Below are 12500 nucleotides of genomic sequence, written 5' to 3'. Positions count from 1 at the left end.
TGTGGCGAGGAATCCAATTTATGGCGAGAAAAGAGAAACACGGAAGTGGAATAACTTCTGCATACATTAACTGATCTTGATGAAACTTCAGCAGTGTGTTCGTGGTAAGAGGCCGATCAGATGGATGTAGCTATTGTGAGTCAAAGTTATAGCGCCACCAACTGGCAGCAGGAAGTGTGTCACTTTCAACATGCTTTTGACAAAAGTGGGGGGGTTACTTTTAACTACAGTAAAGAAAAAATAGTTTCTATATTGTTCTCATCAAGCCGGACAACTTTCTAATTTACATTCAATAGCTCTGGCCATCAGGAAGTCAGATATTTTGGTCTGAATGTGATTTTTTTTGCAAAATCAGCCTCTGAATTTTTAGCCACTCCTCTTAAACTATTTATTTTATTCGTACCAAACTTTTTCAACATGATGAAACTACATTAAATATGCTAAATTGTGAATGGATAATAAATATCTCAAACGGTTTTGCTATGGCGAGGGATTAAAGTAAAAATCTTCTAAAAATGTAATTATATACCATTTATTTCTATATAAAAGTATACAAATATCACAACTAAACCCATTTTATTCTGTTTTTGCAATTCAAGAAGAATGAAAAAGTTAAAAACAGGCTATTTAGTGCTATTTGGTTCAACAAAAAAGCAAACATAGGGCTATACTGCCCTCTTGTGTCCAAAAGGACATCAAAATAGTATATAAAACTTTTTACCAGGTAGGCCAATATTGTATTTAAATATACATTTATTAGGTATGTGTCTGAGGATATTTTCCCACCGGTTAATCGACGTGTGACACGAGTGGGTGCTTTTAAATCGCTAATATAATAGTGAAAGAAAAATAATGATAATGTTGCACACACAAATCACACACATGTGGGAAAGAATGATGCTTTTAAACAACACTAAACCGCCATTAGGTGTCGCCAGGCATCCATCTTAATAAGCGAGTCATTGATTCATTCGGTCAAACGATTCGTTCGAATGAGTCGATCATGATTAAGACAGATGTTTATGGATTGATCATTCAATCTTTGAGTCAACCGATTCGTTAAAAATGCTGAATCGTTCAGTTATGAGAAAACACGTGATGCGTGATGGTTCTGCCGGGATCTTTGTTTAACTATTTTCGCTGCTGAAACAGAACAAAAACAGTCAACATTGCATCTAAAATGTAAGTGACTTAATTGTAACTGTTTATTAACCTGTTGTATGAAATCTAGGGGTGGGAGAAAAAATTGATTCTTAGATGCATCGCGATGCGGACGTGGACGATTCTGAATTGATTCACAAATGTCAAAAAATCGATTCTCTAAAAAAATATTTTTCTAATAACGTAATATTGACGGAAGGCAAAAGGCGGAACTCTAAGCGGACGTGCGTGCAGTCTGTGGCGCGCACATAACAGAGAAGTTTCTTCTGCTCACCAAGGCTGCATTTATTTGATTAAAAATACAAACAAAAACAGTAATATTGTAAAATAGTATTCCAATTTAAAACAGCTGCTTTCTATTTTAATATATTTTAAACTGTTATTTATTCCTGTGATCAAAGCTGAGTTTTCAGCATCATTACTCCAGTCGTCACTGTCACATGATCCTTCAGAAATTATTCTAATATGATGATTGATACTCAAGAAACATGCATTATTATTTTAAATGTCGAAAACAGTTGTGTACAGTCTTTGATGAATAGAAAGTTCAAAAGAACAGCATTTATCTGAAATCTAAAGCTTTTGTAACGTTAAACACTACCGCTCAAAAGTTTGTGGTTAGTAATAATTAAAATTTTATTTTTGGGGGAAAGAAATAAAATAAATCAGTACTTTTATTTATGAAGGATGAGTTAAACTGATCAACAGTTACAGTAAAGACATTTATAATGTTAAAAATATATATATTTGAAATATATGCTGTTCTTTTGAACTTTACATTCATCAAAGCATTTTGAAAAAAAAAAAATCTGTACACAACTGTTTTCAACATTGAAAATAATAATGAATATTTATTGAGCATCAATCATCATATTAGTATGATTTCTGAAGGATCATGTGACACTGAAGACTGGAGTAATGATGCTGAAAACTCAACTTTGATCAGAGAAATGAATTACTATGTAAAATATTTTAAAATTGAAAACAGCTGTTTTAAATTGGAATAATATTTCACAATATTACTGTTTTTGTTTGTATTTTTAATCAATAAATGCAGCCTTGGTGAGCAGAAGAGACTTCTCCTAAAAACATTAAAAATCTTACTGACCCCAAACTTTTGAACAATAATATATATATATATATATATATACATATATATGTATGTGTGTGTATGTATGTATGTATGTATGTATATATATATATATATATAAATATAGCTGCGAGCAGCGATGGAGGGCCAAAGCCGGCGGTACCGCCACCCCGGTGCCTTTAGGTAACTAAAGGCACCGGGGTTGCGGTGCCACCGGCTTGGGCCCGTAATCGCTGCTCGCAGCTATATTTAGGGCCCAAGCCCTGAAAGGGCGAAGGCCCTATTGTTTCCGGTAGGATTATTAGGGCCCAAGCCCTGAAGGGGCGAAGGCCCTATTGTTTTCGTTAGGATTATTATTATTATTAGGGCCCAAGCCCTGAAAGGGCGAAGGCCCTATTGTTTCCGGTAGGATTATTTATTATTATTATTAGGGCCCAAGCCCTGAAAGGGCGAAGGCCCTATTGTTTCCGGTAGGATTATTTATTATTAGGGCCCAAGCCCTGAAAGGGCGAAGGCCCTATTGTTTCCGGTAGGATTATTTATTAGGGCCCAAGCCCTGAAGGGGCGAAGGCCCTATTGTTTTCGTTAGGATTATTATTATTATTAGGGCCCGAGCACCGATGGTGTGAGGACCCTCTTGGAATTGCTCTGTTTATTATTATTATTATTATTATTATTATTATTATTCTCCGCATTGAATTGCATTTTTGAGGGCCTAAACATGCTCGAAAACTCACGAAACTTTGCACACACGTCAGAACTGGCGAAAATTTACATCTGATATAGGTTTCAGAATTGGACGGGGCAAAATGGCTCGATAGCGCCACCTATAAAAGTTCAACGGAGTGCGCCTCCCGCATCGTTCCACGTACGTGCACGAAATTCGGTACATACATGTAATTACCTAATACCTACAAAAAAGTCTCTTGGAGCGTAGCCCTAAACACAACAGGAAGTCAGCCATTTTGAACTTCCTCTCAGATTTTTGTGCAGTTTTTGCCATTTTCAGGCCTCGTACTTTAACGAACTCCTCCTACAGTTTTAATCTGATCATCTTCAAATTTGGTGAGTGTAATCTTCAGGCCTTTGCGACGTTAAATTGCGAAGATCTTGAGTTTTCGTCGAAGTGCGGGTCCTCGGCGGCCTGACAAATTTCGATGTTTCGCCATGAAACAGGAAGTTGCTGTAACTCAGGCATGGAATGTCCAATCTGCCCCAAACTTCACACTTTTGATAAGAGTTCTGTCCTGAACACATGACCATGCTCATATTCAGTTATAGTCATAGCGCCACCTGCTGGCAACAGGAAGTGACATGTTTAACACTGTTATGGACTCCTAATAACATATAAAAAAGTGCCAGCAAGTGCTAAACATGCTAACAACATACTAGAAGCATGCTAAAACATGCTAGCAAACTCTTAGCTAAGTGCTAAAGCATGCTATTATTGCAATTAAATAGGAATTTGCTGTAACTCAGGCATGGAATGTCCAATCTGCCCCAAACTTCACACTTTTGATAAGCGTTCTGTCCTGAACACATCTACATGAGAATATTCAGTTATAGTAATAGCGCCACCTACTGGTAACAGGAAGTGTCATGTTTAACACGTTGATGCCATTCTAGCAACATGTTAAAAATGCCATTGACTTCTAAACATGCTAGAAACATGTTAAAACATGCTAGCAATACTTAGCTAAGTGCTAAAGCATGCTAATTCAATGAAACAGGATGTTGTTGTTACTCAAGAAGGCAATGTCCAATCTGCCCCAAACTTCACACTTTTAATAAATGTTCTGTCCTAAACACATGACCATGCTCATATTCAGTTACAGTCATAGCGCCACCTGCTGGCAACAGGAAGTGACATGTTAAACACTGTTGTGGACATATAAAAACATATAAAAAAAGTGACAGCAAGTGCTAAACATGCTAACAACATACTAGAAACATGCTAAAACATGCTAGCAAACACTTAGCTAAGTGCTAAAGCATGCTATTGCTGCAATTAAATAGGAATTTGCTGTAACACAGGCATGGAATGTCCAATCTGCCCCAAACTTCACACGTTTGATAAGAGTCATGGCCTGAACACATCTACATGAGAATATTCAGTTATAGTAATAGCGCAACCTGCTTTCAACAGGAAGTGACATGTTTAACACTCTTGTGTTCTCCTAATAACATATAAAAAAGAGCCAGCAAGTGCTAAACAGGTTAGCAACATACTAGAAACATGCTAGCAAACACTTAGCTAAGTGCTAAAGCATGCTATTACTGCAATTAAATAGGAATTTGCTGTAACTCAGGCATGGAATGTCCAATCTGCCCCAAACTTCACACATTTGATAAGAATCATGGCCTGAACACATGTCTATGCTCAAATTCAGTTATAGTAATAGCGCCACCTACTGGCAACAGGAAGTGACATGTTTAACACTTTGATGCCGTTCTAGCAACATGTTAAAAATGCCATTGAGTTCTATACATGCTAGAAACATGTTAAAACATGCTAGCAATACTTAGCTAAGTGCTAAAGCATGCTAATTCAATGAAACAGGACTTTGTTGTTACTCAAGAAGGCAATGTACAATCTACCCCAAACTTCACACGTTTGATAAGAGTTATCTCTTGAACACATGTCCATGCTCATATTTAGTTATAGTCATAGCGCCACCTGCTGGCAACAGTAATTGACGTTTAACACTGTTCTTGACTCCTAATAACATATAAAAAAATGCCAGTAGGTGCTAAACATCCTACCAACATACTAGAGACATGCTAAAACATACTAGCAAACACTTAGCTAAGTGCTAAAGAATGATATTACTGCAATTAAATATGAATTTGCTGTAACTCAGGCATGGAATGTCCAATCTGCCCCAAACTTCACACTTTTGATAAGCGTTCTGTCCTGAACACATGACCATGCTTATATTCAGTTACAGTCATAGCGCCACCTGCTGGCAACAGGAAGTGACATGTTTAACACTGTTATGGACTCCTAATAACATATAAAAAAGTGCCAGCAAGTGCTAAACATGCTAACAACATACTACAAACATGCTAAAACATGCTAGCAAACTCTTAGCTAAGTGCTAAAGCATGCTATTATTGCAATTAAATAGGAATTTGCTGTAACTCAGGCATGGAATGTCCAATCTGCCCCAAACTTCACACATTTGATAAGAATCATGGCCTGAACACATGTCTATGCTCAAATTCAGTTATAGTAATAGCGCCACCTACTGGCAAAAGGAAGTGACATGTTTAACACTTTGATGCCGTTCTAGCAACATGTTAAAAATGCCATTGAGTTCTAAACATGCTAGAAACATGTTAAAACATGCTAACAATGCTTAGCTAAGTGCTAAAGAATGCTAATTCAATGAAACATGACTTTGTTGTTACTCAAGAAGGCAATGTCCAATTTGCACCAAACTTCACACGTTTGATAAGAGTTCTGTCCTGAACACACATCCATGGTCATATTCAGTTATAGTCATAACGCCACCTACTGGCAACAGAAACTGACATGGTTAACACAGTAATGCAGTACTAACCACATAATTATTGTGTACTAAGCATGCTAGAAACAGACTAAACATGCTAGCAACACTTAGCTGAGTCATGAAGCATGCTATTATCACCATTATACAAAACATTTTGTAACTGACTTTGACATACTCTTACTATATATACCTCCTTAAATGTACATTTCCCAACCATGCTCTGTCTTCCTAAAGCCACCGAGTGTTGATGGCATGGGTGCGAGGGCCCTTTCATCGCTGCTTGCAGCTTTAATTATTATTGTTCTTCAAGGGTTCGGGGGCTTTTGGGGCCTTTAACGTGCTCAAAAACTCATGAAACTTTGCACGCAGGTCAGAACCCGCGGCCATTAGGGCCGGGCTGAAGCTGGTACCCGGGCGTGGCAGGGGGGCTCAACAGCGCCCCCTAGAACACAATCTTAAATCTTGGACACATACAAGAACGTATTAGTATGAAACTCGGTACACATATAGATCTCATCGGGCCGAACAACTTTCGCACTCTAAGTTATTAGCTCTGCCCAACAGGAAGTCAGCTATTATGGGTTGTTTGAAAAACGCATGCTGTGGAATTTAATGTACTCCTCCTAGGGAATTGATCCGATCCACACCAAACTCGGTCAGCATGAAGTCAAGACATTGAGGATGCTAAATTGCGGACGGATTTTTGATATCTCGAACGGTTTGGCCGTGGCGATGAAACGAATTTATAGCGAGAAAAGATAAACAGGAAGTGTGTTATAACTTCTGCATACATTAACTGATCTTGATAAAACTTCAGCAGTGTGTTCGTGGTCAGAGGCCGATCACATTGATGTGACTATTGTGAGTCAAAGTTATAGCGCCACCAACTGGCAGCAGGAAGTGTGTCACTTTCAAAATGCTTTGAAATCACCCTCTTACTTTTACCCGATTTGCTTCAAACGTTATGTGTATAATGTAAACACACGGCAGATGTAGACCTGTGAAAGGATTTTTGATATCTTTAATACTGTTGCCATGGCAACGCTTCAAACTTTAATATTCTTTTTTGATGCTTTTGAGACTCTTAACATACTTGAAATTGGATGAAACTCGACAGACACATCACATTTATTAGCCCGTAGACATGTGCAAAGTTTCAGAAACGGGCGTGGTGAGGGGCTCAGTAGCGCCACCTTTAGTCATAAATGGGGCGGTTAGTTTTATCAACAGCAACAAAACTTGGTATGTGTATTGTTCTCATCAAGACGGACAACTTTCTAATTGACATTAACCATCTCCGACCAACAGGAAGAGAGATATTTTGGTTTGAATGTGGATTTTCTGAAGAATTTTCTCTCCCTCTCTCTGTGTCTGTGTGTGTCTGAGGGGAGGGGGGGGATTTGACTATTGCTTTTATATTGTTAATCAAGGTTTCAGGGGCTTTTGGGGTCCTTAACGTGCTCAAAAACTCTTGAAACTTTGCACACAGGTCAGAACCCACGGCCATCAGGGCCGGGCTGAAGCTGGTACCCGGGCGTGGCTGGGGGGCTCAACAGCGCCCCCTTGAACGGGGTTCTAAAACTTGGTCCATATATCAAACACGCTTGCATGAATTAATATGAAACTCGGTACACATATAGATCTCATCGTGCCGAACAACTTTCCCCTGGTCAAGTTTTACGCCAGCCCAACAGGAAGTCGGCTATTATGGGTTGTTTGGAAAACGCTTGCTGTGGAATGTGAAATACTCCTCCTAGAAAATTCACCGTGTCCCCTCCAAACTCGGTGTGCATGTAGTCAAGACTTTGAGGATGCTAAATTGCGGACGGATTTTTGATATCTCGAACGGTTTGGCCGTGGCGAGGAATCGAATTTATGGCGAGAAAAGAGAAACACGAAGTGGAATAACTGCTGCATACATTAACTGATCTTGATGAAACTTCACCAGTGTGTTCGTGGTAAGAGGCCGATCAGATGGATGTGGCTATTGTGATTCAAAGTTATAGCTCCACCAACTGGCAGCAGGAAGTGTGTCACTTTCAACATGCTTTTGACAAAAGTGGGGGGGTTAGTTTTAACTACAGTAAAAAAAAACTCAGTTCATATATTGATCTCATCGACCCGGACAACTTTCTAATTTAAAGTCATTAGCTCTGACCATCAGGAAGTCAGATATTTTGGTCTGAATGTGGATTTTTTTGCAAAATCAGCCTCTGAATTTTTAGCCACCTTTATCTAAGTGGTTTATTTTATTCCCACCAAACTTTTTCAACATGATAAAAATATATTAATGATGCTAAATTGTGAACGGATAATAAATATCTCAAACGGTTTTGCTATGGCGAGGGATTAAAGTATTGTCTAAAAAGTAAACAGTAAAAGGCTCATATATTCTAAAAATGTAATTATACACCATTTATTACTATATAAAAGTATACAAATATCAGAACTTAACTCATTTTATTCTTTTTTTTCAATTTAAGAATGAAGTTTAAGTTTAAAAACTGCCAGAATGGTTGTTTAGTCTAAACAATAAATAAATAAAGTCAAACATAGTGCTATACTGCCCTCTTGTGTTCAAAATCAGGTAGGCCTATTATATCTATATAAAAATATACTAGGTATGTGACGGTGAGAATATTTTACCACCGGTTAACTGACGTGTGACACCGCTGGGGGCTTTTTAATCGCTAACTTAAAAACGAAAGTAAAATATGTTCGTCCGCACGGACATTGATAATGGTGCGGAGCAGAGCAAGCTTTTTCAATAAATTCCTATGGAAGGAGCAATGACCTAAAAAACGTTGACTCTGTTCTGCTCGTTCCTCACTGAGGACGCGCACCATTATGAATGCCTGTGCAGCCGTGAGCATTTTAGTTTCATTTTCGGGGCGGATTGCTTGAATGTATTTAAAAAAAAGCACAATGTTGTGTTTTATTGCTACTGTACAAAAATATAAGTTAACACTTTGCAGTTTGAATGATGTTCTGAACAAAATGACAGAGTATGTTTTTATGTGTCCACTGTTCAATCGCGCCCTCGTTTTAGTGATTCCCAAGTTATTTTTTCATTTAAGTTTTTTCATTGTTCTAATCAGGTCAGGCAAGTAAAATTATCTGTGTCTTATCCCTTACATTTTTATATAATATATATACACTACTGTTCAAAAATTTGGGGTCAGTAAGATTTTTAAGCGAAGTTTCTTCTGCTCACCAAGGCTGCATTTATTTGATTAAAAATACAAACAAAAACAGTAATATTGTAAAATAGTATTCCAATTTAAAACAGCTGCTTTCTATTTTAATATATTTTAAACTGTTATTTATTCCTGTGATCAAAGCTGAGTTTTCAGCATCATTACTCCAGTCGTCACTGTCACATGATCCTTCAGAAATTATTCTAATATGATGATTGATGCTCAAGAAACATTCATTATTATTTTAAATGTCGAAAACAGTTGTGTACAGTCTTTGATGAATAGAAAGTTCAAAAGAACAGCATTTATCTGAAATCTAAAGCTTTTGTAACATTAAACACTACCGTTCAGAAGTTTGGGGTCAGTAATAATTTAAATTTTAATTTTGGGGGAAAGAAATAAAATAAATCAATACTTTTATTCATCGAGAATGAGTTAAACTGATCAAAAGTTACAGTACAGACATTTATAATGTTAAAAAAAATTATATTTGAAATAAATGCTGTTCTTTTGAACTTTACATTCATCAACGCATTTTGAAAAAAAATCTGTACACAACTGTTTTCAACATTGAAAATAATAATTAATATTTATTGACCATCAATCATCATATTAGAATGGTTTCTGAAGGATCATGTGACACTGAAGACGGGAGTAATGATGCTGAAAACTCAGCTTTGATCACATAAATTAATTACAGTGTAAAATATTTTAAAATAGAAAACAGCTGTTTTAAATTGGAATAATATTTCACAATATTACTGTTTTTGTTTGTATTTTTAATCAAATAAATGCAGCCTTGGTGAGCAGAAGAGACTTCTCCTAAAAACATAAAAAATCTTCCTGACCCCAAACTTTTGAACGGTATATATATACACATATATCAATATATATATATATATATATATATATATATATATATATATATATATATATATACATAAATATATATATATATATATATATGTTTGTATAATAAATACATATATATATATATATATATATATATATATATATATATATATATATATATATATAAATATAGCTGCGAGCAGCGATGGAGGGCCAAAGCCGGCGGTACCGCCACACCGGGGTTGCGGTGCCACCGGCTTGGGCCCGTAATCGCTGCTCGCAGCTATATTTATTATTATTATTATTATTTTGTCAACCTTTCGGGCACTTTTGGGGCTCTTAACATGCTCGAAAACTCTTGAAATTTTGCACACACGTCAGAACCCGCGGCCATCAGGTCCGGACTGAAGCTGGTACCCGGGCGTGGCAGGGGGGCTCGACAGCGCCCCCTGGAACGGGATCCGAACACGTGTCCATAAATCAAACACGCTTGCATGTAATAATATGAAACTCGGTACACATATAGATCTCATCGGGCCGAACAACTTTCGTGCTCTAAGTTTTACGCCAGCCAAACAGGAAGTTGGCTATTTAGCGTTGTTTGGAAACGCATGCTGTGGAATTTAATGTACTCCTCCTAGGGAATTCATCGATTCGCCTCCAAACTCGGTGTGCATGAAGTCAAGACATTGAGGATGCTAAATTGCGGACGGATTTTTGATATCTCGAACGGTTTGGCCGTGGCGAGGAAACAAATTTATGGCGAAAAAATGAAACAGGAAGTGTGTTATAACTTCTGCATACATTAACTGATCTTGATGAAACTTCAGCAGTGTGTTCGTGGTAAGAGGCCGATCACATGGATGTGACTATTGTGAGTCAAAGTTATAGCGCCACCAACTGGCAGCAGGAATATGTCACTTTCAAAATGCTTTGAAATCAGTGTCTTATTTTTACCCGATTTGCTTGAAACTTTATGTGTACAATGTAGACACACGGCAGATGTAAACCTGTGAAAGGATTATTGATATCTTAGATACTGTTACCGTGGCAACGCATCAAACTTTAATATTCTTTTTTGATGCTTTTGAGACTCTTAACATACTTGAAATTGCATGAAACTCAACAGACACATCACATTTATTAGCCAGTAGACATGTGCAAAGTTTCAGAAACGGGCGTGGTGGAATGGCTCAGTAGCGCCACCTTTAGTCAAAAATGGGGGCTTCGTTTTTCCTAGAATCACAAAACTTGGTATGTGTATTGTTCTCATCAAGACGGACAACTTTCTAATTTACATGAACCATCTCCGACCAACAGGAAGAGAGATATTTTGGTTTGAATGTGGATTTTCTGAAGAATTTTCTCTCCCTCTCTCTGTGTCTGTGTGTGTGTGAGGGGAGGGGGGGATTTGACTCTTGCTTTTATATTGTTAATCAAGGTTTCAGGGGCTTTTGGGGTCCTTAACGTGCTCAAAAACTCTTGAAACTTTGCACACAGGTCAAAACCCACGGCCATCAGGGCCGGGCTGAAGCTGGTACCCGGGCGTGGCTGGGGGGCTCAACAGCGCCCCCTTGAACGGGGTTCTAAAACTTGATCCATATATCAAACACGCTCGCATGAATTAATATGAAACTCGGTACACATATAGATCTCATCGGGCCGAACAACTTTACCCCGGTCAAGTTTTACGCCAGCCCAACAGGAAGTCGGCTATTATGGGTTGTTTGGAAAACGCTTGCTGTGGAATGTGAAATACTCCTCCTAGAAAATTCACCGTGTCCCCTTCAAACTCGGTGTGCATGTAGTCAAGACTTTGAGGATGCTAAATTGCGGACGGATTTTTGATATCTCGAACGGTTTGGCTGTGGCGAGGAATCGAATTTATGGCGAGAAAAGAGAAACACGGAAGTGGAATAACTTCTGCATACATTAACTGATCTTGATGAAACTTCAGCAGTGTGTTCGTGGTAAGAGGCCGATCAGATGGATGTAGCTATTGTGAGTCAAAGTTATAGCGCCACCAACTGGCAGCAGGAAGTGTGTCACTTTCAACATGCTTTAGACAAAAGTGGGGGGGTTAGTTTTAACTACAGTAAAGAAAAAATAGTTTTTATATTGTTCTCATCAAGCCGGACAACTTTCTTATTTACATTCAATAGCTCTGGCCATCAGGAAGTCAGATATTTTGGTCTGAATGTGAATTTTTTTGCAAAATCAGCCTCTGAATTTTTAGCCACTCCTCTTAAACTATTTATTTTATTCGTACCAAACTTTTTCAACATGATGAAACTACATTAAATATGCTAAGTTGTGAATGGATAATAAATATCTCAAACGGTTTTGCTATGGCGAGGGATTAATGTCCAAAAAGGAAACACTAAAAATCTTCTAAAAATGTAATTATATACCATTTATTTCTATATAAAAGTATACAAATATCACAACTAAACCCATTTTATTCTGTTTTTGCAATTCAAGAAGAATGAAAAAGTTAAAAACAGGCTATTTAGTGCTATTTGGTTCAACAAAAAAGCAAACATAGGGCTATACTGCCCTCTTGTGTCCAAAAGGACATCAAAATAGTATATAAAACTTTTTACCAGGTAGGCCAATATTGTATTTAAATATACATTTATTAGGTATGTGTCTGAGGATATTTTCCCACCGGTTAATCGACGTGTGACA

The sequence above is a fragment of the Rutilus rutilus genome (genome assembly GCF_951802725.1).
Source record: "Rutilus rutilus genome assembly, chromosome: 12".
Classification (NCBI taxonomy): domain Eukaryota; kingdom Metazoa; phylum Chordata; class Actinopteri; order Cypriniformes; family Leuciscidae; genus Rutilus; species Rutilus rutilus.
Note: the sequence above shows the minus strand (reverse complement) of the source record.